General features: G+C 39.2%; 1 long non-coding RNA gene across 1 annotated transcript in view; it reads left to right on the forward strand.

Annotated features, from left to right (window-relative positions):
* Positions 1 to 14,238, forward strand: part of LOC148894248 (uncharacterized) — a 96,660-nt gene extending 82,422 nt beyond the window's left edge. Inside the window, exon 4 of the long non-coding RNA XR_016115906.1 lies at positions 14,154 to 14,238. This is a non-coding gene — a long non-coding RNA (uncharacterized LOC148894248). The remainder of the gene's footprint in view (positions 1 to 14,153) is intronic.
* The last annotated feature ends 11,987 nt before the right edge of the window (positions 14,239 to 26,225 follow it).

Raw genomic sequence — 26,225 nt, forward strand, 5'->3', positions numbered from 1 at the left:
ACATATTGATGTATATAGCGCTTTAACAACAGCTGAAGCTGGAACAAAGCGCTAACATGGACAAAAGGCAAATTATGCCGCCTCGGAGGGGCCAACATTGCCAGAGGTCCGACCGAACCTTGAAACGCACCCTCCCGAGTTAATTCCTAATTTGTATGGGTTTGGAGTTATCTGAGCTTGAATGCAATTATTGCCAGCAAAAAAAAACTTGGTTTGTCTAGTTCTTCTGTGTGTGTTTTTTTACGTAATTGTTTGCATGCCTTGTGGCACTCTACTGCCTCTCACAGGTCAGTTTTAGTACTACAACAGTTAACCTCTTCAGTTCATCGCAAACGAACAAAAGCGTACTTTCGAATTGCAGTTCCGATGCAGCTAATTAGCGACATTACGCTAGCGTGTTAGCGATTTCCCATACGACTAAACAACAATCATCACAGTCAACCCGAATGAACCCCAAATTCAAACACCATCACCAGCGTCCAGGAAAAACAATCGGCACGTAAATCGCGCCCAATTAGAAAAATCTGACAAACACACGCGACTAGACGGGTGGCGGTCTTGACGCAGCGTGGGCGCAAAAAGGCCGGTGGGACCCCCGCCATGTCATTGGGAGGAAACGCCAACGCCTGCGTCGTAATGATGGCTAGACGTGCGCCGCATTCGCTTACGGGCGTTGGATTGCCGGGATGGGGCGTGACCTTTGCTGTATTGACCCGCTGGCTGCCTCCTGCTGGCCTGCTGCAACAACAGAACGCGGGAGGATATGCGGGAGTGTGTATTGTATTTATTGCGCGCGGGGATTTTTGCCAGATACAGTGATACCTTGGCTTACGAACTTAATTGGTTCCCAGAAAGAGCGTGTAAGGCGAAAAGTGTGTATCCCAAGAATTAATTTCCCATCGGAAACCATTAAAATGAGAATAATGCGTTCCCAGGTCCTCAAAAAACATCATTTTCTACTTTTCTAAACATAAAAACAACACAAAATACACCTTATTTTATGTATAAAAATGTGCAATGGTATTATAATGACAGAAATAAACTGTACAGTATAATAAAGTGGTTTTATTGACCTTTGTGATGGTCGTTGACGGCTTGCTGGAATGGAGTGGCCGGTTTCATCAGCATTAAACACTTGATGACGAACGTAGCCTTCTTCTTTCTTTCTAATTTTACCTTGTTCCTCATCGATTGTGTTCCGTTTAGCTGGGTTGATAGCTTTTTGCATCAAATGTACGGATGGCTTGTGCGGGTTAATCGTGGAGCCTGATTGATGGGATATTTTAACCTTGCAGTCTACACTCTGCCTTTGAACTTATCCAAGTTGAAATCCATTTTCTCACTCTCTCTCTGTCATCTGTCTGTGTGTATCTTTAATGTTTAAACCCCACCCCCATACTGCTGCGTTCTTGACCAATCACGTGGCTTTAATTGAAGACTGGGGGCGGGGAATAGAGGACAAAAAGAGTCGGCTGGCATTTTCTTGTTAGAACGGGCTCGTTCACAAACGACACATCATTCATTGTGGCAGCTCCGTGTGTATCCCGAAAAGTAGTTCGTATGCCAAGGTAAAATTTTCATAAATTTAACGTTCGTAAACTGAAATGTTCGTAAACCAAGGGCTTCGTAAACCGAGGTATCACTTTACATTGAATTAAACGCGGGTCCCCTCGAGTGTGTTGTTAGCAGTATCGCTAATGTGACGCAAAGACTCCTCCAGATGAAAAAAAGCCTGTGCTGGATGTCGAGCAACACATGGCGCGGAATTGAGGAAAAGGGGGCGGGGGCGGGGTTAAAATCCCCCTTAAACCCCCCCCCCCCTCCTCTCCTGCCCTCCCCACACCACTTCAAGGATCCTTCCAGAGATAAATATTGATTGTGGACAGTTTTAATTACTTCCTTAAATTGAGCAATTTTGGTTTTCCCAGTTGGCATCCCCCCCCCTCTAAGAAAAAAAAATCCATGTGGTCTCCGCCGTTGAGGGAGAGGGAGAAGGTTGAGCATGGCGCGCCATAAATCACCGGCGATACATAATTCATTGCGAGCGTGCGAAAAGGACAAGACGAGATGCTTGAGATCATTGAAAACAGCAATGGCCGCCGCTCATCTGTTTGTGCGCTCCACGTCTCATCTGAATGATGACGAATGATGGGGGGGGGGGGGCCTTCCTGTCACATTTTTTTTTTTTATCTCCCGCTTGGACCCATTTCAAACACCAAGGTGTGGTCCCAATCAAAAAGGCCCTTGCGTATTTTGTGTAGTTTTGTAGAAAATTATGTTTTATGGGGGCCTGGGAACGGATTATTCTCATTTTAATGGTTTCTTATGGGAAATAAATGTTTGGCAGACTAACTTTTCACCATACACACACGTTCTGGGAACCAATTAAGTTTCTAATAATAATAATAATAATCCATTTCATATTTTAATCGCCTTTCAAAACTCTCATGGTCACTTTACATTCACAGGATGAAGTTTTTCTGTGGGTGAGCAGCGGCAGCCATACGCGCTGGCGTTCACTCAACCCGGAAGTCAATAGACGGGAAGCTAGCTAGCCAGCTGGTAGATAGCTAATAGATATCCAACAATAACTCAGAGAGAAAAGGCTAGCTAGCTAGCTAATAGCTCGTTAATAGATAGATAGCTGTAAGCTAAGGTATCACTGTACTCATCTAAAACAACACTTTTGTATTGGGAGCATCACTGTCTTTCCTCCACAGTAGCTTCATCTGCCATTTGAAAATGTACTTTCGAACATTTCCCCCCCCCCCCCCCCCCTCCACTAAGACCCCTTGCTCTCCATATCACCAAATGAATTGCTGAGCGGAATTGCACAATTCCCAGCAAGCAAGGCATCATCGCCCTTACATTGTTCGGACCTTGACGCTGACCCGTGCACGGAGGCGTGGGATAAAGCCATGGTTACACACTCTGTTTATCCGAAATACCGCCACCAACAATTGAGGGGAGGGGGCATGGGAGGGGGGTTTGTTCTTTGGCGTTGTAGGTAGGTGGCGAAAAGCGCTGACCTTAATCCTAAAGGGTTGCGCCGTTATAAACAGAGATGCGCCTGGTCAGGCGGCCATTTTTTTTTCTCGGCCGTAACGCAATGCATACAGAGTGAGACATTAAATGGAGAGAGAGAAAGAGAGAAAATACGACGTCGACTGGATCGGGCTGGCGTGCGATTCCGGTGCTTTGTTTTATTCGATAGAGATGCACAAGGAATAAACACACGCACATTCTTATTATTTTTGCGTGTGTGTAGGATTTTGTTTTGTCGATACGAACGGCGAGCCTTTCACCTGTTTATTGCCACTCCCTGTTGAAGTCTCCCACCAATGTAAACATTAAATCAATAATAATACAGTGATACCTTGGCTTACGAACTTAATTGGTTCCCAGACAGAGTGTGTAAGGCAAAAAGTGTGTATCCCAAAAATGTATTTCCTATAGGAAACCATTGAAATGAGAATAATCCGTTCCCAGGTCCCCATAAAACATAATTTTCTAATTTTCTAAGCCTTAAAACGACACAAAATATACCTTGTTTATGTATAATAAATGTGCTATGGTATTATAATTAAAGAAATAAAATGTACTGTATAATAAAGTGGTTTTATTTACCTTTGTGATAGTCGTTGATGGCTTGATGGAATGGAGGAAACAGTCGGCCACCATTTTCTTGTCACTCATTGTGGCAGCTCCGTGTGTATCCCGAAAAATAGTTTGTATGCCAAGGTAAAAATGTCATAAATGTAACGTTCGTAAGCCAAGGGGTTCGTAAACCGAGGTATCACTGTCATAATAATAATAATAATAATACATTTAATTTCTAAGTTGGCGCGTGTGGCTGCCGCTGCTCACCCACAGGAAAAAAAAACGTATCCTGTGACTGTAAAGTGACCTTGAGAGTTTTGAAAGGCGTTATAAATGAAACGTATTATTATTATTATTATTATTATTATTATTATTATTATTGGCTATATAGCTATCTAGGTGGCTTGCTCTGTAGGTGGTTTGCTATCTAGCTAGCTATCTATGTATTAACGAGCTATTAGCTCGCTAGCTAGCTAGTTTTTCTCTCTGAGTTATTCCGGGTTGTTGGCTATCTATAAGCTATCTACTAGCTGGCTAGCTAGCTTTCTGTCTATTGACTTCCGGGTTCGGCGTGTGACTGCGCTTATAAATGAAATGGATTATTATTAATATTATTATTAATATTATTATTATTATTTATTTTCAAAATCGTTCATACCTCATGTGAAGACTTTATACATCCTGCAATGAACTGTTTGTCTTATCCAAAAGCAGCTTGCGATGACATACGTCGGGGGTGGCGGTCTGTATAGGGGACGTGGGGAGGGGGGTTGTCTTTCGAAGAGCCCCCCCCCCCTCATTCTAAGCGCTAATGGATGATTGTTGGCTGGATAGGAGGCCTTACTTGTCCCTTTTATCCCTTCTTGCGTTTGACCCGAAGAGCTAACAGTAATGGGCCCCTCAGAGGGGGTAATCATTTCACTCTCGATAACTTGGAACACCTTCTTTTTATTTTTTTTTTATAGCTTCTACTTGGTTTATCGCCCCCCCCGCCCCAATTCAAAAAAAAAAAAAAAAAAAAAAACTTCAAGAGGTTTGTCTCCTCTCTCTTGGCGCTCAAAGACTCCATCAGCTTTGGCTCCCTTCGCTCGCCTTTTATGTGCACATAAGCCGCTGAAAGTGGACCCCGAAAAATAAATAAATAAATAAATCCATCTTCTATCTCTCAAATTGTGATCTTATGAATTAGATTGAGCCACTTAAAAAAAATAACACACACACACACACACACACACGCACTCCATTTTGTTATTTTCTCCTGTTTCCCTCCTTTCAGCCCGTAATATCCGTTGCTGATAAATGTCCCGGATTGACAAGGTGCGGCGGGCGTATGCTCGCTAGCGATAAGGCGCTCACCTGAAGTGACGGAGAACTTTTATGTAAGCCGCTGTGGAAATTGTTTGGCCTTCTTCGCTTCTGGGAACACCCCCCACCCCCTCCACCATGTTTTGCTTGATTACATTTTGTTATGGTTCCCCTCAACCCCCCCCCCCCCACCTGACGCAATTTCGTAAGCCTGCCCAGATTACTGTTTAATAGGGATGATATTGTGTCGGCTTTATTAGCCGTTTGCAGCTGCGCCGCCGCCGTTTGGTTTAATAGCTCGCTCGGTTGTTAAAAAGGATTAGACAGCTGCCCGACGCACGGCGAACTTCCGTCGTACGTTCAGGTCGGAGACGCCGAAACAAATTTTTGACCAACCGCATTGAAATAATAATACATAATAATACATATGATTTCGAAGCGCCTTTCAAAACTCTCAAGGTCACTTTACAGTCACAGGATAAGTTCAGATAGAAAGCTAGCTGGCTAGCTAATATATATCTAATAGATAGCTAGCCAGCCAGCTAGACCGCTAATAGATAGATAGCTAGCCAGCCAGCTCAACCACCAAATAGCCAACAGCTAGCCAGCCAACAGCCAGCCGGGCGGCTAATCGCTAGCCAGCTAAATAGCTAATAGCTAGCCAGCAAATAGCCAAAAATATATGGGCAGAAAGCGCACATATGTGCCTGTGCAGGTTATTTGTAGAGCCTCATTGATGGGGTATTTTAACCTTGCAGTCTACACTATCAATAAAGTTGAAACGTGTCCAAATGTCACCAATGTGTTTCTAACCATTTTCTCACCTTTTGGCAATTATGTATGCACGCCTTGGACACAAGGGGGGCGTTATCATACAAAAATATATAATAGATGTAATAATAATAATAATAATAATAATAATAATAATAATAATAATAATAATAATAATAATAATAATAATGCATTTCACTTATAAGCGCCCTTCAAAACTCTCAAGGACACCCTCCAGTCACAGTTTTGCAGTGGGTGAGCAGCGGCAGCCACACGCGCCAGCGCTAACCCAACCCGGAAGTAACTGAAACAGACAGAAATCCAGCTAGCTAGCCAATAGATAGCCAATAATAATGACAATAATACATTAAAATGACCACAACTCTCTCCGTCCTCCATTTTAGTTTTGTGTTTTTTTGTGTTTTGGCTGATGTGACTCTGATTATTTCCCGTTCCATATTTGAGTGACCTTTAGAAGGCTAGCCGTACAACCCAGAATTGATTAAGTAAAATTGATCCCCCCCCCCCCTCCGCCATCGAGCATTCAAAGGATATTAATTAGACATGGAAAACAAGGGAATGAACACAAATTGCTCTGAGCTGAAGCGCCATCACGAATAAAACATCCGGATGGATTTGGAGAAGTCCGATAATACATTTTTCCTTTTATTTATTTTTTTTTTTTTTATATACTATTGGCGCTCGGATGTCAAAAATGATTGGCTGTCATGCTTCGGTGCACGTGAGCCATGAATGTGGACAGATTCATGAGCGCCGATCAAACTGCTCAATCAAAATCTCCAAGACCTTTAAGACAACAAAAAAAGTGTGGGAAAGATGAATTATTTACTTTTATGAAATATGAAAGGACTTCTGTTTTTTTATCATACATACATTGTATGTCCGTACATACATACTTACATACATACATACATACATACATACATGCATACACGCATACACACATACACACATACACACATACATACATACATACATACATACATACATACATACATACATACATACATACATACATACATACATACATACATACATACATAAAATATTTTCGTAAATGTAAATTATAGGCTAATTCATATTCATGAATTGCGGATTGGACTTTTTTTGTGGGCTAATCTGCAACATTTTGCGACATCCATTCATTTTTCTATTCTGCCACGACAGCGATTTTTACTTAATCGCAAAATTATCAAAATGACAGGTGTCCAAGTCAAGGCCCGGGGGCCAAATCTGGCCCGTCACTTCATTTTATTCGGCCCGCGAAAGCAATTCAAACTTGTGAAATTCCATGATGCTGCCTGAAGTCCCAACCAAAATTTCACATTATCGTATGTAAACCACAATAACAGTCATTATTCTTGACTTTTAAGTTGAAAAATTTGTTGTGTGCGCCATATGTAATATGACCCACGATCAAAAATGATCACTTTAAGAGTAATAAAGAAAAAATTAATTTTCCCGCTCAAACAAATTTGAGGAAACCTTCTTTTGCCCAAAATAAGGCAGATCAATGTCATGACTACCCCCGCCCTCCTTAAAAAAAAATCCCCCATCTATTAAATCATTATCTCCATTTGAAAGAACCGATCAACAAGACACGCTCCAGCTGCAGATCAATAGCGGGCGCAGGAGGTGGTGGTGGTGGTGGTGGAGGGGGGGGGGTGTCACGTCACACCAGAACGATGACGAGACTCTGGGACGGAAAAGCCACGCAAGCTAACAGCTGTTAACTACGCTAGCGAGAGCCTAAGAACCCCGGTCACCCCCCCTTTCGCACTGTCAGTTAAATATTCCGTACGGGCCGAGGAGCTTTTACACTGATATTGCTCTGACAATTTAGAAGCGGTGGGCGAGGGCAGACATGAGGAATGCTCCAGAGTGCTAACCTATCCAACCCCCCCCCCCGCAGGAGCCACTTTCATCCACATAATTATAATAAATTTGACATTTCATAGATAATATTGATTTCTTTATTTTAGCATTTCACCATAAGGGTGACAGTCCGGTGTCAAGAATGAAATTTCTATTGATCGGCCGCCCATTAATCCCTCATGTGTATGTGATCATTTTTATAAGACCTTTTACTGCGCGTCAATCAATATTTCATATTTTCAGCCACGCCGGAGGAGATGTCATATTTGTAAACTGCGTCTTGACACTAGCCATTGCTTTTTTTTTTTTTTTCTTGTTCGCCTGCAACTGTGCAAGACCAGTCAATTTGGGGGGTTGGCGGGGAGGGTATTATGGGATGTGGGGGAGGGTTTTGTAGTCTGAAGCCACGGGAGGAGATGATGATGATGAAATAGCATCTTTTCAACTCATTTGCTGTCGGCGTGACGCCGTCCATCCGGAATGAAAATGAACAGGCTAATCATTCCGATTGATCACTTGAGCAATTTATAAGGAGTATTGAACATCCTGTTCTTCATTTATACTTGCAATGGCCGATGTTGATCAATTAGGCAACCTCCCTCCCTCCCGCACCCCCACTTTTAGCCCTTACACGTCCACTTGAACTTGTGTTGTTGCGCTTTTATCTTCAATGGAAAACGGATAGCTTATGGAAATACAGATGCTCCCCTACTTACAAACATTTGAGTTACGAACAACGGTACATACGACCATTTGTGTAGTAAAATATGCCATATTGTTGTACATGTACGTGCTTTATAGAGCATATATTTTATTTCATTTCTAAGCGCCTTTCAAAACTCTCAAGGTCACTTTACAGTCACAGGATCAGTTTTTTTCTGTGGGTGAGCAGCGGCAGCTACACGCGGCCAGCTTTCACTCAACCCGGAAGTAACTGTAATAGATAGAAATCTAGCTTGCCAGCTAGTAGATAGCTAATAGCTAGCTAGCTAGTTAGCTAGCCACCGAGATAGCTATATAGCTAATAGCTAGTTAGCTAATAATAATACTACTACTAATAATAATAATAATAATAATACATTTCATTTCTAAGCGCCTTTCAAAACTCTCAAGGTCACTTTACAGTCACAGGATCAGTTTTTTTTCTGTGGGTGAGCAGCGGCAGCTACACGCGGCCAGCTTTCACTGAACCCGGAAGTAACTCTAATAGATAGAAATCTAGCTTGCCAGCTAGTAGATAGCTAATAGATAGCTAGCCACCGCCTGCAACTGTGCAATAGTTAATAATAATAATAATAATAATAATAATAATAATAATAATAATAATAATAATAATAATGATAGATAGATAGATAGTTAAGAATAATAATAATAACAATAATAATAATAATACATTGCATTTTAAGCGCCTTTCAAAGCTCTCATGGACACGTTCCAGTCACAGACAAGCATAGGTACTATAATAAATAAAATATAATCACAAATAGAATGCAATAAATAAATTATTAATTAATTTTAAAAACGCATAATTAATTAATTAATCAAATTTAAAAAAAAATAATAATAATTAAATAATTATTAATATAAACGAGAGAGAGCTAGATAGAAAGTGCGATTTTAAATAAAATTAATTTAATTAATTTTATATTTCAATTCAAGCTAACTGTGTTAAACGAGTTAGCCCGCAACCACATTTCTACATCGGCAAGCCAAATAAACATTGAAATTTCCGATTAAAAAAAAGAATCGTATCGCAACGTACTGTCAGGCGTCGGCCGGCAGTGTGGGAATATCCCCCCCCCCCCACACACACACACACACACAAGACTTGTCACTGTGAACGATCCTTTTCCCGGGCGGAGAATTTAAATAAGATTTCCTTCCTCGCGGCGTCGGCGTTGGCGGGCGGCGCATATAACATGACAATAGGCATGGAGAATGCGGCAGTGTTTGGTGAAAAATATGAGCGGCTGAATGGTGCAGACACCTGACCTTTTCCCCAGTCTCCCTTAACATGTCCCTTCCATGCAATCAGTGGGAGAACGCGGCGCAAGAAAGGCCAGTCCATTAAGAGAATATGCTAATTTTGCCATCTGCTCCTAATTGATGCCATTTTACCAAGTAAACAAGACTTCTGTCTACAATGGATGTGTTTCTGCCAGTTAAGGATATGTCAGATCAGCTTTTGCCTGTAATTTTCTCTCGGAGAGCTATTGCTGTGCCATTATGGCAAATTATAAGGCTCTCCTTTTAAAGAGGGATGCTTTTCTGGTTCACGTTTTTTTCTAATTTTTTTTTTTTTTTTATTCCCATCATCACCACCCACTTTCTTTTCTTTCTCCATCTCCTCCTTAACCCCTTTGGAGTACCCGCCCAGCCAATCAGGAGAGCCCGTTAGCGAATAATGTCATTTAGGGGAGCATAGATGCTTTTTAAATACGATGTAAACGATTGCTAGATGTATTTATAGATGCATTTAATATTGGTGTGTGTGTGTGTGTATATATATATATATATAGATAGATAGATAGATAGATATTTTTCTATATATATATAGATAGATAGATAGATATTTTTAGATATAATAATATATATTTTAGATATCATAATATATATTTTTATACCCTATATTTAGCCCTATGTAAGATTATATTATATATATATATATATATATTATATTTTTCATTTCATATCATTATTTTTATCTAACCTATTTAGCCCTATGTGAGATATATATATATAGATAGATAGATAGATAGATAGATAGATAGATAGATAGATAGATAGATAGATAGATAGATAGATAGATAGATAGATAGATAGATAGATAGATAGATAGATAGATAGATAGATAGATAGATAGATAGATAGATAGATATTTTAGATATCATAATATATATTTTAGATATAATATATATTTTTATACCATATATTTAGCCCTATGTAAGATTATATTATATATATATATATATATATTATATTTTTCATTTCATATCATTATTTTTATCTAACCTATTTAGCCCTATGTGAGATATATAGATAGATAGATAGATAGATAGATAGATAGATAGATAGATAGATAGATAGATAGATAGATAGATAGATAGATAGATAGATAGATAGATAGATAGATAGATAGATAGATAGATATTTTAGATATCATAATATATATTTTAGATATAATATATATTTGTATACCATATATTTAGCCCTATGTAAGATTTTATATACATATATATATATATTTTTTTTATTTTTTTTTATTTTTATTTTTATTTTTTTAGATGTAATAATATATACAGTAAAGTCTCGTTATATTGATATCGGATATATCGATAGTCCCGGTTATATCGATACTATTTCTATGCACGCACGGAGAAAATTACATGCGAACAGGGTCGGATATATCGATAGTCCCGGTTATATCGATATTTTTTCGGACTCCCTTGCATATCGATATAACAAGACTTTACTGTATTTTAGAAATCATAATACAGTAAAGTCTCGTTATATCGATATCGGATATATCGATAGTCCCGGTTATATCGATACTATTTCTGTGCACGCACGGAGAAAATTACATGCAAACAGGGTCGGATATATCGATAATCCCGGTTATATCGATATTTTTTCAGACTCCCTTGAATATCGATATAACGAGACTTTACTGTATATTTTTATCTCACACATTTAGCCCTATGTAGGATAAAAAAAAGCCATTGAAAAGCTCATTTTGTTTTGCCTTGATGGGTAAAAATACAATTTGTTACCTGTCCATTTGTGTGAAAATGATAATTCACTGTGAAATATGATTTTTTTTTTAAATATCGCAAGTATTAAAAATAATACCTGGATTAAAAAAAAGTCAAAGCTTTCTTTTGTATGTATATTTTCTTTGCCTCATTATTTCTTTCTATCGAATTGCATCCCATTTGAAAAAAAAATACACATTTTTAAAATGTTCTTTTTTCATTTGACCGTTTGAATTTTTTGTTGTTATTTTCTCCTTTGGAAATATAAAAGGCAATTTGTTGCAAAGGCTGTTAATGGATGAAAATCCATTTTCCTCTTGGTCGTCACGGGCTTAACTCTGCCTCCCCCCCCGATTTCCCCAATCCCCCTTTTTGTGCCCGTGACCACCATTTTTTTTTTTTTTTTTCTTCACGGGACTGCGAAACCGTCGGTGTCAGAACGTTTGAGCCCGCTGACAGATTAGCCGCCAAAGTGTGAGCGAGTGGCCCGACGCCGCCGAGGTTTGTCAGCGCCGTCAACGCCACTTTGGCAGCCAACACAACATTTTGCGGCGGGACGGCGCGCCAACTGTCCACCAGGCGTGATGTGTTATCCGAGCGACTTCCATCCCATCTTTCAGTTTCCTCACTGGGGGGTTGGGGGGGGGGGGAGCTCTGAAGCTCTATGAGGACCTCGGATGCGGGCGCTTGCCTTAGATTCATCTTTGCTGTCAGCCGACGTAATGCCGTATGAGCTGATTCCTCCATTCAAGTAATGCTGATGAATCTGCTGTCCAGATGCCTTTCGTTCCACTTTACAGCAACATAAGGCGGCGGGGGGGGGGGGGGGGGGGGTTGTTGGGGATGCCTGTAGACCCATCATTTCTCCCCCCCCCCTTTTTAAAATTGCTCTTCGAAAAAACAGGCTATCATCGTGAAGCATGAGGAAGAAGGACAGTGGGCAATTGTTTTTTGTTTTTTTTTTTTTTGGGGGGGGGTGAGGTGGGGGCGGGTTCATTTTTATTTTATTTCATGAACAAAATTTGCTTTTCATTTTTTGTTATTCCTCCAAACTATAAGAAGCTTGGTAGTCTTTGGTTAGCGACGAATGAGGTTGGCCTTCACACTAACATTTTTGTTTTATTTTTTTTTTAATTTATTTATTTATTTATCTTTTTATTTATTTATTTATCTGTTTGTTTATTTGTTTGTTTGTTTGTTTACTAATTTATTTATTTATTTTACTGTCTCTTGTGAGAAATCCCTCAAATATATTTTTATTTATTTAGTTATCTTTTTATCTATTTATCTATTTATTGACTTATTTATTAGACTTCCAATCTTCTTGTTTGGAACGATTCATTTATTCATTTATTTATTCATTTGGTTGGTTTGTTAGTCTGTTCGTCGTTTAGTTGGTTAGCTGGTTTGTTTGTTAGTTAGTTTGTTTGTTACTTTGTTAGTTCCTTGCTTAGTTAGTTTATTAGTTTGTTTGTTTATTAGTTTGTTAGTTACTTGCTTAGTTAGTTAGTTTATTAGTTTGTTTGTTTATTAGTTTGTTAGTTACTTGCTTAGTTAGTTTATTAGTTTGTTTGTTTATTAGTTTGTTAGTTAGTTAATTTGTTTGTTTGTTTGTTAATTTGTTCGTTACTTTGTTTGTTAGTTAGTTTGTTTGTTTGTTACTTTGTGAGTTACTTACGTAGTTAGTTAGTTCGTTAGTTAGTTTATTAGTTTGTTTGTTTATTAGTTTGTTAGTTAGTTTATTAGTTTTTTGTTTGTATGTTTTATAGTCTTATGAGAAATCGCTCCAATATTTATTTAAGTATTGAAGTATTTATTTTCCAGTCTCCTGTGAGAAATCCTGGTTCCACTTCTGCAGCACCCCCATAGCCCAAGCTAACCCCCAGATCCCCCCACCCACTTCCCCCGACAGGCCATCCAGGCTGTGAGTGGCACTGGGTGTTAAATTGTCTCTCAAGGAAAGGCTAGTTTAAAAGGCGGCGGCGGCGGCGAGTTGGCAGCAACGCGGCGCGAACCTCTCAGCTTGCCTCGCCGTGTGAGACTTGACAGTGACAGCGAGGCAACAACGCACCGCTGTTTTCTTTTCAAAACGCTCGCCAGCCTTTTTTTTTTTTTTTTTTTACAAAGTAACGCATGTCAAAAGTTGATCGGCACCCCCCCAGATACCATCGCCTTGTACCGCCGCTAAAACCATTCCGATGACGTCGGCGGCGGCTCTTAAAGGACAACCGACGTCATTTTTTTGGTGTCCTAACTGACATCAGAAAAACATTTGATAGCATCTAAAAACATGTAGTATGATATTTTTAAGTCAAATGCAAAACACAGATAAAAATGACTTCAAGTGTCCAAAATCTGCAAAAAAAAATGAACCCGGAAGTGACCAGTTTCAGAAGGTCCCGCCCCCTTGTTCGTGACGTCACGCAAGGACGTCTTCGCCTTGCTCTAGAATCAAAACAATGGCTTCAGATTCGGAGAAGATGCTTTCTTGTTACTCATCCAGTTATGAATGAATGAATGAATGATTCAAATAGTTCTGAAGAGGAAAGCATACATGTTTGCAATCGATTAAAGAATTGATTCCGTGCCATTTTGAGGCAATAATGGGGGGAAATGTAGCACCAAAAAAGGGGCAGAAAATGGCGACAAAGCTCCATGTAAGGAATTAATCAGCCCGTTTCCACAGGCTGATTAATTCCTTACACGGAGCTTTGTTGCCCTCTTCTGCCTCTTTTTGGTGCTACACAAAGTTTTCAGACCAAACAAGTACAGCATAATACATTGACGTGATGGAAGAACTGCTACAATGTGTCCTTTTTTTTTGGTCAGGGGCGTTCCTTCAGTGACGTCACGTACGGACTCGTCACCGACTCAAAAACAAGACTTCCGGAATATTCAGCGCAAGTCTTAAAAGGTAAAATATAGCTAGCTATATGCGGTGGAATCTTTGTCAAATACGCTCAGTAGAAGTCATTTGCAGCCATTTGACAAATGATGGACACATCTTGTCCGGAGACGTCGGTTGTCCTTTAAAACGAACCAAAGTTTTCATGGGTGATTTATCATCACTTGTTTCCACAGTGACCTTTTCCAAATGCAATATTTATATCTATAAATTGTGCGGCGTTGGAGCGCCAGTCATCAACGAGCAAAAGAAGACGTTGTGAAACGTTGCAAAAAGCTTCACAGCCTAAAATTAACAATGGCTACGTTTTTACCCGATTTGATTAAAGGCAAATCTTCCCATTTTGGCCATGCACTTAAGGATGACAAAGCACGGCTGTAAATATTGATTTTTATTTCCATGTATTTATTTATTTCTTTTCAGGGCTTGGGTCCGTAACCAGGTAAACAATATGTATCTGCATGTATTTCCCGGGGTAAATTGAATATAAAATACACATATTGCAAGGAAGCTCTCGGACGACGGACGCCAATTGAATTTGTCCGTTAGGAATTCAGTTAAAGAGTCAAAGACCTTTTGCTCGGCCGCTGGACAAAATGGTCCTCGTGTCCCCCACTTGGCTCCACCACCACCACCACCATAACCCCCCCCCCCTCCCCTCGCCAGGGAATATTTTTCAAATCATATTTTCCGTCACCGTAGCTTGGTTGGCCTCTCTGCCTCACAGTCCGAAAAACCTGAGTACTAAACTCGGTTTGAAGCAAATGAGTCACTTATCGTCGTTTATTCATTATTATATTCATTATTTATTATATGTATTTATTATTTTTTTTCTATTTATTTATAATATATTTATATGTACTGTATGTGTATATATATATATATATATATATATATATATATATATATATATATATACACTGTGTGAGTAGTTTTCTATTTGAGTTTCTTCCGGGCTGGCGCATGTGGCCGCCACTGCTCACCCACAGAAAAACTGATCCTGACTGTAAAGTAACCTTGAGAGTTTTGAAAGGCGCTTACAAATGAAATGTATTATTACATATTATTATTTTGAAAGTCTTCTTTGTTCTGTACAAAAATGTGTTCACTCTAGTGCCAGGGTTATTGTCACTGTCACTCAAAATAATAATAATAATAATAATAATACAATTAATTTCTATGCGCCTTTCAAAACTCTCAAGGACACTTCACAGTCACGGGATAAGAACTTTTTTTGTGTGGGTGAGCAGCGGCAGCCATTCGCGCCAACGTTCATTCTACCCGGCAATAATACAGAAGCAAAGTTATGAAAGGAAGGAAAGGAAAGAAAGAAGTAGAAAAACAAAATACAGGAGCTGCTGGAAAGGCAGTCACTCTTGTTGCGCCATCTTGAAAAAAAGAAAATAACAAATAATATGACAACACAAAGACACAGAGAGTCATTCATTCTTCAGCACTTGCTGTACCCTCTTTGTGACATGAAGCAGTTCTAGATGAAAGAGAATAGGATCAAAGCATCCTTTTCAGCAGTGGATCAGGGACGTCATGGTGGAATGTGCACGTCTACTACAAGCTAAATGTCAAAAGCAAACAAGAAGCTGTAGCATTGACGAAAAGAGATTGTCTCACATCGCCTGTCCCACATAAATCCGCTTCAATTCCAAGCCGCGACCAGTTCCACATAGGCATCGGCGCTCTGCGCTGACGCATCTTTTATAAACATTTTATTTTCATAAAATGTCACATCAGAATTCATGGACAAAATATAATTCATATCAGTCCGTGATTCTGATATTTTTAGGCCAGCAGAGAAGGCCTTGCGGGCTTTGACGGTCCGCCACTGCCCTAAACATGTACGGGAGGCTCCCTCGGAGCGAATGCGACACTGTCACCGGAAAAAAAAAAATGGAAAAATAACGACGACTGAACACCCCACAATCGTCTGTTGTGTACCTTGCGATCATTTTTTCCGGCGCGGCTTCTGGCAGCTGCGCTTCCTCCTCATCTCGCCGATCGCACCTTTGGCATTTTTCTTACTTTCCCTCCGTCAAACACCCCCCTTGCCTCCTCCCCTCTGAGCCGCCATCACAACGCAGCCTGACACACTTCACTTTTCTTCTTTCATAGGGATAAATGAAGATGAAGAGTGAAGCGGCGCCCAGCTTTGATTCATGGACGTCGGGAGGTTTTGGTAGGCTTTTCAGGCTCACCTGACAGTCAAGCATCGAGAATGGCTGAAGATCACGCCGCATACAGCGATACCTTGGCTTACGAACTTAATTGCTTCCCAGACAGAGTGTGTAAGGCGAACAGTGTGGATTCCAAAAATTAATTTCCTATAGGAAACCATTAAAGTGAGAATAATCCGTTCCCAGGTCCCCATAAATGGAATGGAGTGGTCGGTTTTATCAGCATTAAACACTTGATGAGGAACGTAGCCTTCTTCTTTCATCATCTTAAGGAATGATCCCTTGTAGGTGCTTTCTCTGCCATCATTTTACCTAGTTCCTCATCAATTGTGTTCTGTTTAGCTGGGTTGATAGCTTTTTGCATCACGTGTACAGATGGCTTGTGCGGGTTGTTTGTGGAGCCTGATTGATGGGAATTTTAACCTTGCAGTCTACACTCTGCCTATCAAAGTTGAGAAACGAGTCCAAATGTCATGTTTTTTCTGTCCATGTAAACCACCTCCCCTCACTGCTGGGTTGTTGACCAATCACGTGGCTTTAACCGAAGACTGGGGGCGGGGAATAGAGGACCCCAAAAAATTTGGCTGCCATTTTGTTTTTGGAGAACGGCCTCACTCTCTCTCTGTCTGTAAGCATCTTCTCCGAATCTGAAGCCATTGTTTTGATTCTAGAGCAAGGAAAGACATCCTGGCGTGACGTCACGAATAAGGGGGCGGGACCTTCCGAAACTCGCAATTTCCAGGGTCATTTTGAAGTAGTTTTGGGACACTTTAAGTCATTTTTATTGGTGTTTTGCATTTGACTAAAAAATATCAGCCTGCGTCTTTTGGGTATTTTAGATGCGACAAAGTGTTTTTCTGATGTCAGTTAGGAAACCAAAAAATGGTGTCGGTTGTCCTTTAAGGCTTCCCCGTAGAGCTTCAAGCCACAAGATGCTTTTTGGATTATTTTTATTTTTTTTTACTTGCATTTGGATTCCGCATTCAAATCAAATCCAACGCGACGCAATCGTCTCTTCTAATGCGTCAGCCGCGTTTTCTTCTCCGGCGCGAATCCAATCGGATGCCCCGCAATGCGCTCCATGCAATATTCATGGCGGATCCATTGACTGCGATTCAAGCGGGAACTATTTGAAGAAGGAAAGTTCATGTGCATTTTTGATGGATTGTGCATGTCTTGGCCTACTCTATATGGATAGAGAGCTTGTTTGAAGGTCACTGATTCTCTTCAGTCAGACGCTCGCTCCTGCCGCTTTTTTGGGGCGGCGGCGGGGAGACGTCGAGCTCTCTCTTCACTCCATATTTCTCGAGTGCTTCCAGGATGACGAGCTCGGCTGACCTTGGATCCTGCTGGAGATGAATCTATCTCTCTCTCGCGCGTTCGCTGTCATCGTACAAGGAGGAGGACTTTTCTTTCTTTACTCCTATTTTCATTGTATTTTTTTTTGTCCACTTCCCCTTTTCTTGCAACACTCTCAGCTTTTTGATCTTTTCCGTGTTGTTGGAGTGCACGGCCTTGAAAATGCACCGAGGCGTTTCGTGAAAGTGGCGTCCTTCTCTGTTTTTTATTATCACTCGATGCTATTTGGCGGACTTTTTCATCGGTACAAACATAACAGTTTTGACCTGCAAACACGCGTTTTTTCATGTTTCAAGCATAATGTGGCTTTTACTCTCATATATATATATATATATATATATATATATATATATATATATATATATATATATATATATATATATATTTATACTTCAATTTGTTGTTAAAAATATTTTTACATAGCATTTTCATATAAATATAAACATATAAAATAAAACCCATTTAGTGATGTATATGTATATATGTATGTATGTATATATATATATATATATACATATATATATTTTTATATGTTTTATATATCAGAATCGTATGTAGGACACACAAGGAATTTGTTTCCGGTAGAACACGCTGCACTAGTATATACAGTAAAGTCTCATTATATCGATATAACCGGACTATCGATATATCCGATCCTGCGGCATGTAAATTTTCTCCTTGCGCTCATAGAAATAGTATCGTAATAAGCGGGACTATCGATATAACCGATATCGATATAACGAGACTTTACTGTATATATATTTATATGTTTTATATATACAATTTATATTTTTTATATTTAATTCATTTTGTCTGTCTATATATATATATATAATATTTTTTTTAATTATAGCATAGTACATACAGGTAAGATTTTTGTAATATCCTCAGATGTAGGAAAAAATAAAAATATGTTGATTATATTATATTATATTATATTATATTATATTATATTATATTATATATTGTATTGTTTTAGATTAGATTAGATTTTTTGAACGATTGTACAAAGGGCAAAAAAACGTGATCTACCAAGGCAGGGACAATGACCCATCGTACTCGATGTGAATAAGTGTGTATGTTTGTGTGGAGGAATGTGTGTTAGTGTGCAAGACTGTGTATTTATGTGTGTGTGTCCAAAGCATTTGACCAAGTGTTGTAAAAAGCTCTTGTGCATTGTAACACCCCCCCCCCAACCCCTCCCACCACCACACTGACCCTGAAGGAATCCGCCACTCCATCTCTTGTAGGTGGCTTTGTTAAAACGTCACAACTTCTGTGGTACGCGCCGGCCGCCGCTTTGGCTCGGCGGCGCTGAGGGGGGAAACAATCTGAAAAGACGAACGAACACGTACGCCGAGTAAACAAGTGCAGCGACCTTGCAAATGTGCCACCCGCTGATTTTCAAAGCTTGTTGACTTTTCAACGAGTTCTGTCTCTTGAGGTGTTTCTTCATATTTTATATCATAGTGGAAAAACATACAGGAAATATGTACGGCAAGACTATAGACTGGCTATTTTTCTTAATTTTGGAGCTGTTTTTGGGGGGAGGGTGGTACAGATTACCGGTGCTTCCATTCATTTCAATTGGGAACAACAGTGCCATCTGGTGTAACGCCGCCATCTCGATTGACCGAGTCAAACTTATGCAACGGCCGCGCACGGTGTCGAAAACGTGACGCGTTCAATTCGTCCGTAAAACGTCACGTGCGTACGGCTGTGTCGAATATGTTCCATTTACGAAATGTAAAAGCCACCGAGGGTTCATGGGGCAGTGCTGACATTTTACGCCGTGGCGTTATGACGGCGGCGACACCGCTAACGCCGCTATCACACATCAGAACTTGTCTCCGCGCACGCATTAGGCTTCAATGAGGGAGATGGCGCACAAACTGAGGGAATTGTCAAAAGAATCTGCTACTTTATTTATCTACTAGCTAGCTAGCTCCCTAATTAGCCAGTATTTATCCATCTAGATAGCTGTTTTATCTCGCTAGCTGGCTAGCTTCCTAATTCACTAGTACTGTACTTATCCAGCTATCTAGGTCACTAACTGGCTAGCTGTTTTATTTATCGACCAGCTAGCTCCCTAATTAACCACTACTTACAAAGCTATCTCGGTAGCTCGCTGTTTTATCCAGATCTGTAACTAGCTTCCTAATTAGCCAGTGCATAACTAGTTATCTAGCTCACTAACTAACTAGCAGTTTTAATTGTCTACTAGTTAGCTCCCTAATTAGCTAGTGCTTAGCTAACTAGCTAGCTGTTTTCTCTCACTAGCTAGCTAGATTCCTAATTAGCCAGTACTTATCAGCTATCTTGCTGGCTAACTAGTTAGCTGTTTTATTTATCTACTAGCTAGCTCACTAATTAGCTATTACTTATCAATCTAGCTAGCTAACTTGCTAGATGTTTTATCTAGCTAGCTATATAGCTTCGTAATTAGCCAGTACTTATCCAGCTATCTAGCTCACTAACTCGCTAGCTGTATTGTTTATCGACTAGCTAGCTCGCTAATTAGCCAGTACTTCTGTATCTGGCTAGCTATCTAACTAGCTAGCTGTTTGTCTCACTAGCTAGCTAGATTCATAATTAGCCAGTACTTATCCAGCTATCTTGCTAGCTAACTAGCTAGCTTTTTCTTATACATCTACTAGCGAGCTCACGAATTAGCCAGTACTTATTAATCCATCTAGCTAGCTAACTGTTTTATCTCTCAAGTTAGCTAGATTCCTAATTAGCCAGTACTTATCCAGCTATCTTGTTAGCTAACTAGCTAGCTTTTTTATTAATCTACTAGCTAGGTCACTAACTAGCCAGTACTTATCAATCTAGCTAGCTAACAGTAATTTCATCTGCGCTGTGTCATGCTTATTATCATATTTGACAATAAAGCTGACTTTGACTTTTGATTTTAACTCGCTCGATGTTTTATCTTGCTAGCTAACTAGCTTCCTAATTAGCCAGTACTGTACTTATCCGGCTATCGAGCTCACTAACTAGCTAGCTGTTTTATCTATCTATCTATCAGCCAGCTAGCGAGCGAGCGAATTAGTGAGTATTTATCTGGTTAGCTAGCTAGCTAGAACTCAAATATTACTGCTCAGTGTGCTGGGAAACGATTAAATAAGGATAAAGCTGGCCAACACGTGTCATGTTTGGTTTGCTCGTCAGCCTCCCCGAGGTGGCCCCCGGAGAGCGAACGCATCATTTGATGGCTCACAATTCACTCCTTCTCAAGCCACCGGCTCTCCTACCCGCTTGATGGAGGCATTTTTCGCTACTTAGGGAACACGCAGCATAGCGTCCTCCTTAATATGTCCTCCATTTCTATCAGGCATTTAAGACTGACACCCCCCCACCCTCCTTTTCGTCGCCTTTGCACTGCTCCACTGAGCACTGAGCACTGGCTTCATTAAAACTAATTGAATCGGAAACATGTCTGCCCAAGGAAACATGAACTCTTTCCATATAGGACGGTTCCGATTTCGTTTGGTCAATAAGGTCAAAGGAGCGAGCTCACGTGTTCAATATTGATACACGCTCAAACTGGAGGTCCGTTTAATGGAGTCACGGTGCGGAATCCGTCACCGCTGAAATGTATCGCGTTCTTTTGGGATGATGGCGTCGTGATCCTTTGGCAATTTTTCTGTCCAAATACTCAGAAACACCAAGCGAGAAACGTCTGTGTAAGCTCTCAGTCGTACAGGAGTGGTCCATCGATGAAAAGGTTTCTTCAGCCGTCATCTGTACAAATTTGAAGGTGTCGGACGTTTCGCTTCTTATCCAAGATGCTTCGTCAGCAAACGAAAGTCCTAACTGGTAGTTTAGCCCCTATATATATATATCCCTACTGTCCAGACATGGCGGTGCCGGACTCTGCTATGATAGGTCCCTGCTCTCAGGTTGGGGGGAGCAGAGGACTACTCCCTGCGAGAGAGAAATGCCAGTCACGTGTCCATGGTGGTGCAATACTGCGGAATCCCGCATTTTAAATTTTGCAGAATCATATTTGATAAATGTTTTTTTTAATACACAATCTCACACTCTTAAATAATAATAATAATAATAATACATTATATTTTAAGCACCTTTCAAAGCTCTCAAGGACACTTTACAGTCACAGACAGAGTGGGAAGAGAATCCATGTTACCAATGTTGGGAGGAAGTGAGTTCCAGCTGAAAGCTCTGTCCCCCATCGTGCTGAGACGGGCGGGGGTTGGGAGAGCACAGAGGTGGAGGGAACAAGAGGGAATAAAAATTTGAAGGTCAGATAGGTATGGGGGCGGGGCAAGGTTATGGATAGCTTTAAATGTATAAAGAAGAATTCAAAACAAACATTCAAATGTATTAAAACATACTTAACTTCATAGAACACATTTTTAACTCATTCACTGCCATTCACGAATGTATTCGGAAATTGAAAATATGACGTAGAAGAGCATCATTCCTGAATTTTTGGGCCTTTTGGGGTTTTTTCATGCTTGGGTGCCGATAACGCGCTGGTCAGACCTCTGGCAATGTTTTTCCCTTCCACGAGGGGGCAGCATTTGCCTTTTTGTACAGCCGCCCCCATTTCAGGCTCAGATAACTCCAGATCCATATAATTTAGGAATTAACTTTTTTTTTGATGAAACAAGAGAGTCTAATGTTTTTTTACGCTGCATTGAATGTTTATGTAGTCCTAAAACTCAATATTCTGTGGGTCCTGCACTTTGAGTGACAATGACAAAAACCCTGGCACTGGAGTGGACACATATGTGCACATCGTCTGGCAGTGAATGAGTTAATAGAACACCATACAAAATAATAGTAGTAGTACTAGACTTAATTGGTTCCCAGAAAGTGTGTGTAAAGCAAAATGTTCGTCTTCCAAACATTAATTTCCCATAGGAAACCATTAAAATGACAATAATCCGTTTCCAGGTCCCCATAAAACATATTTTGCTCCTACATAAGTCTTAAAACGACACAAAAACTCTTTGTTATCTATTCGCTATTGTTACTTCATAAGGGTTGAGTGAACGCTGGCGCGTGTGTCAGCCACTGCTCACCCGCAGATAAAAATATCCTGTGACTGTAAAGTGTCCTTGGGAGTTTTGAAAGGCGCTTATAAATGAAATGTATTATTATTAGCGTCACAAAGTATTTGTACTTTACCACCAGTGCTCGAAACGATGATTTGACAGCGTCCAATCATAACGAGGCAAGAAGTGCGCACGAACGAGCGTAGCTACGTGATGTACAAGTGAATACGTATGAACGATGCGAGCGGCCGTCAAGTTCAGTCAATCTTCCTTCGGCGACCAAGCCGACGTCGTCGGCGGCGGCGCTAATGGCCATCAGAGGCAAAGAAGCAGCGCAGGCCTTTGATTGGGGCCTCGTCATCGCTCTTCCAACTGCCTTCATCCTTCATACGTGGCTGCCCCATCGATTGCCTGTTTAGTGCGATGACAGATGAAGCCCCCCACCTTCTGCCCGACCATCAACGCCAACGCACAGCCCCAGACGGCTGTCCCAATCAATCCATATCCAAGGTGGGTTGTTTCTCGGTGCCACTTTTCCAAAGGTGAACTTTCCAAGAGGAGTGTTGATGAAGTCAAAACATCACATTTCAAATATGGAGCTTTTTTAAAAAATGTAATCATCCAATGTCATGTCCAGAACCACACCTTTTTATTTTATTTATTTTATTTTATTTAATTTTCTTATGTTATTATTTTGTTATGTTAAGTTTTGTTTCATTTAATTAATTTATTTTATTTAATTGTTTTATTTTTTTTGTTTTATTATGTTATTTTTTTATTTTATTTCATTTAGTTGTATGTGATTTTATTAATTTATTTTATTATTTTATTTTATTATGATATTTTTATTATATCTTATTTAGTTGGATGTGATTTTATTATTTATTTTATTTTATTATACTTTATCTTATTTTATTTTTTATTTATTATTATTTGTTATTTTATTTTTTATTTTTTTATTTAATTGTATTGTATTTTATTTAGTTGGATGTGATTTTTTTTCATTATATTTTATCTTATTTTGTTGTATTTTATTTTATTATTGTATTATATTTTTTTTATGTTATCATTGTTTTGTTTTGCTTTATTTTATCTGTTTTTTGTTTTGTTTTTTTTATCGTCGCAATTCAAATCAATACACATTGTTCTGCTCCCTCTGTTATGCACACTTTGGCCACCAGAGGGCCGTTTTCTTTCTACCACCTTTCTACATTTCCCAAATTATCCATCTCCACTGCAGGTGATTCAATGCCACACCTCAAATCAATAAAAAAAAATCAAGTAAAAAAATACATTTTGAGATCAGTTTCATGATCAGTCTTTTTTTAGATATATATTTTTGGCTTGTTTTTTTGTTGTTTGTTTTGTCTGTTGTGTTTATTATTTTTCTTTATGTTTCCTTTTATGTGAAGCGCTTTGTTGCAGCGGTAGCTGTTGTTAAAACGTATAAATTAGGATATTTTTATTGATTTATTTATTGATTGATTTGTTTTATTTTTACTTTTATTTGTATTTGTTTAGTTTTTTAATTTTTTTACATAGTTTTCAGCTTGTTTTTATGTTACTGTTGTGTTTATTATTTTGCTTTATGTTGACTATTATGTGAAGCGCTATGTTACGGCGGTAGCTGTTGTGAAAGTGTTGTATAAATTAGGATATTTTTATTGATTTATTTATTGATTGATTTATTTATTAGTTTTATTTTTACTTTTATTTTATATATATATATATATAATTTTTTTTATATTTTTTTATTGTTATAAAATATAAATTAGGATGTTTTTATTGATGTATTTATTTATTTGTTTTATTTTTACTTATATTTTTTTTATTTTATATTTTTTATTAGATATAGTTTTCGGCTTGTTTTTATGTTACTGTTGTCTTTATTATTATGCTTTATGTTGACTTTGGTGTGAAGCGCTTTGTTGCAGCGGTAGCTGTTGTGAAAGTGCTATATAAATTAGGATGTATTGTATTCATTCATTTATTTATTCATTTTTTAACGTATTTTTATTTTTACTTTTATTTGTTTATTTATTTTTTTTATTTTTTTTTATTAATTTTTTTAGATATAGTTCTCTGCTTGTTTTTATGTTACTGTTGTATTTATTATTTTGCTTTATGTTGACTATATGCGAAGGATGTATTTATTCATTTTTTTATTCCTTTATGTGTGTTGTGTTTTTACATTTATTTATTTATTTATTTTATGTATTTATTTGTTTGTTGTATAACTGCAACCTAGATAATGCCTTACCCCAGTGCAATCTATCCTTTGGCTTCTTAGGAATCATTTTAAAGGCAGCTTTTTTTTCAATGAATGATGTGAGCATTGTCAACTTTCTTCCAGAACAAATGGTGTGACCCCCCCCCCCCCCCATTATCATCACCGTGCAACACAAGAGTGAGAAAAAGTGTGCAGGCATGCAGGAAAAAAAAGGTTGGTGGTATAGTGCAGCTCGAAATGAATCCTGCTTCCTCTGTCCTCCTCGCCATCATTGTCAAGTGTGGCGAGGAAGTGAAGTAATGGGGTCTGAATTTGCTCCTCCATCAGGCGTAATCACGACTAGACGTAATGACGCTCATCGTATTTTTTTTTTTTTATTCTTCCACTGAGAAACTGTACTCGGGCGAGTCAACTCGCGACACGTTCGCTGTTTCGACACATCCGCTAAATGTCAGCAAACCGTTTTTGAGCACAATCCCAATTTGCTTTGGAATTAGCACGAGTGGTGATAATTATTTGGACAATTCATTGTGTTTTTTTCTTGTGGGGGGTGGGGTGGGGGGGTAGACGCACTGCCCAAAAAAAGAGCAGGAAAGAGCTGCTCTCTTGATTTGAGATGAAAGTGGATGTGTCCCAGACATGCCTCCTCACAGCCTGAGGGGCTTCACTTCTTTTTGCACTCGCACATTCAACCAAAAGCTTTGTGACAGCGTACACGCACACACACGCGCGCGGTCACAATCACGAACGGGCTGTTGATTTTTTTGGCTCAGCATGTTGAAGGAAGGGGGGGGGGCATAAAAATGACGTGGACATCGCCGTTGGTTTCGAACCATCTAACATAAACGACGATAACTCGTAATTTTCAGATGAGCTTTGAAACCACTTTTCCACAGAAACATCGACGTGCAGTGTTCTCTTCTAGTTCGTAAATTGCGCGACTTGAACGAAGTCAAATGAAGTATTTTGAGTGACTTGAAAGTTTCTGTCTGTCATGAAAAATTCGAACACTTTCGTTGATTTGTGTTATCCATAGGGTTACGATGCTTCGGTTGGTAGGTTGCTTAAACTCTTTAACGAGTCGATTTTGGTTACTTGTGTTGATTTTCGTTGGCTATTAGACCACTTGTTTTTTTTAATGTTTTATCTGAAATGATGAATTGTGTCGAATGTTAGTCTGGGCAAAGCTTT

The sequence above is a fragment of the Hippocampus bargibanti genome, linkage group LG08 (genome assembly GCF_051943395.1).
Source record: "Hippocampus bargibanti isolate YZ-2025 linkage group LG08, ASM5194339v1, whole genome shotgun sequence".
Classification (NCBI taxonomy): Eukaryota; Metazoa; Chordata; class Actinopteri; order Syngnathiformes; family Syngnathidae; genus Hippocampus; species Hippocampus bargibanti.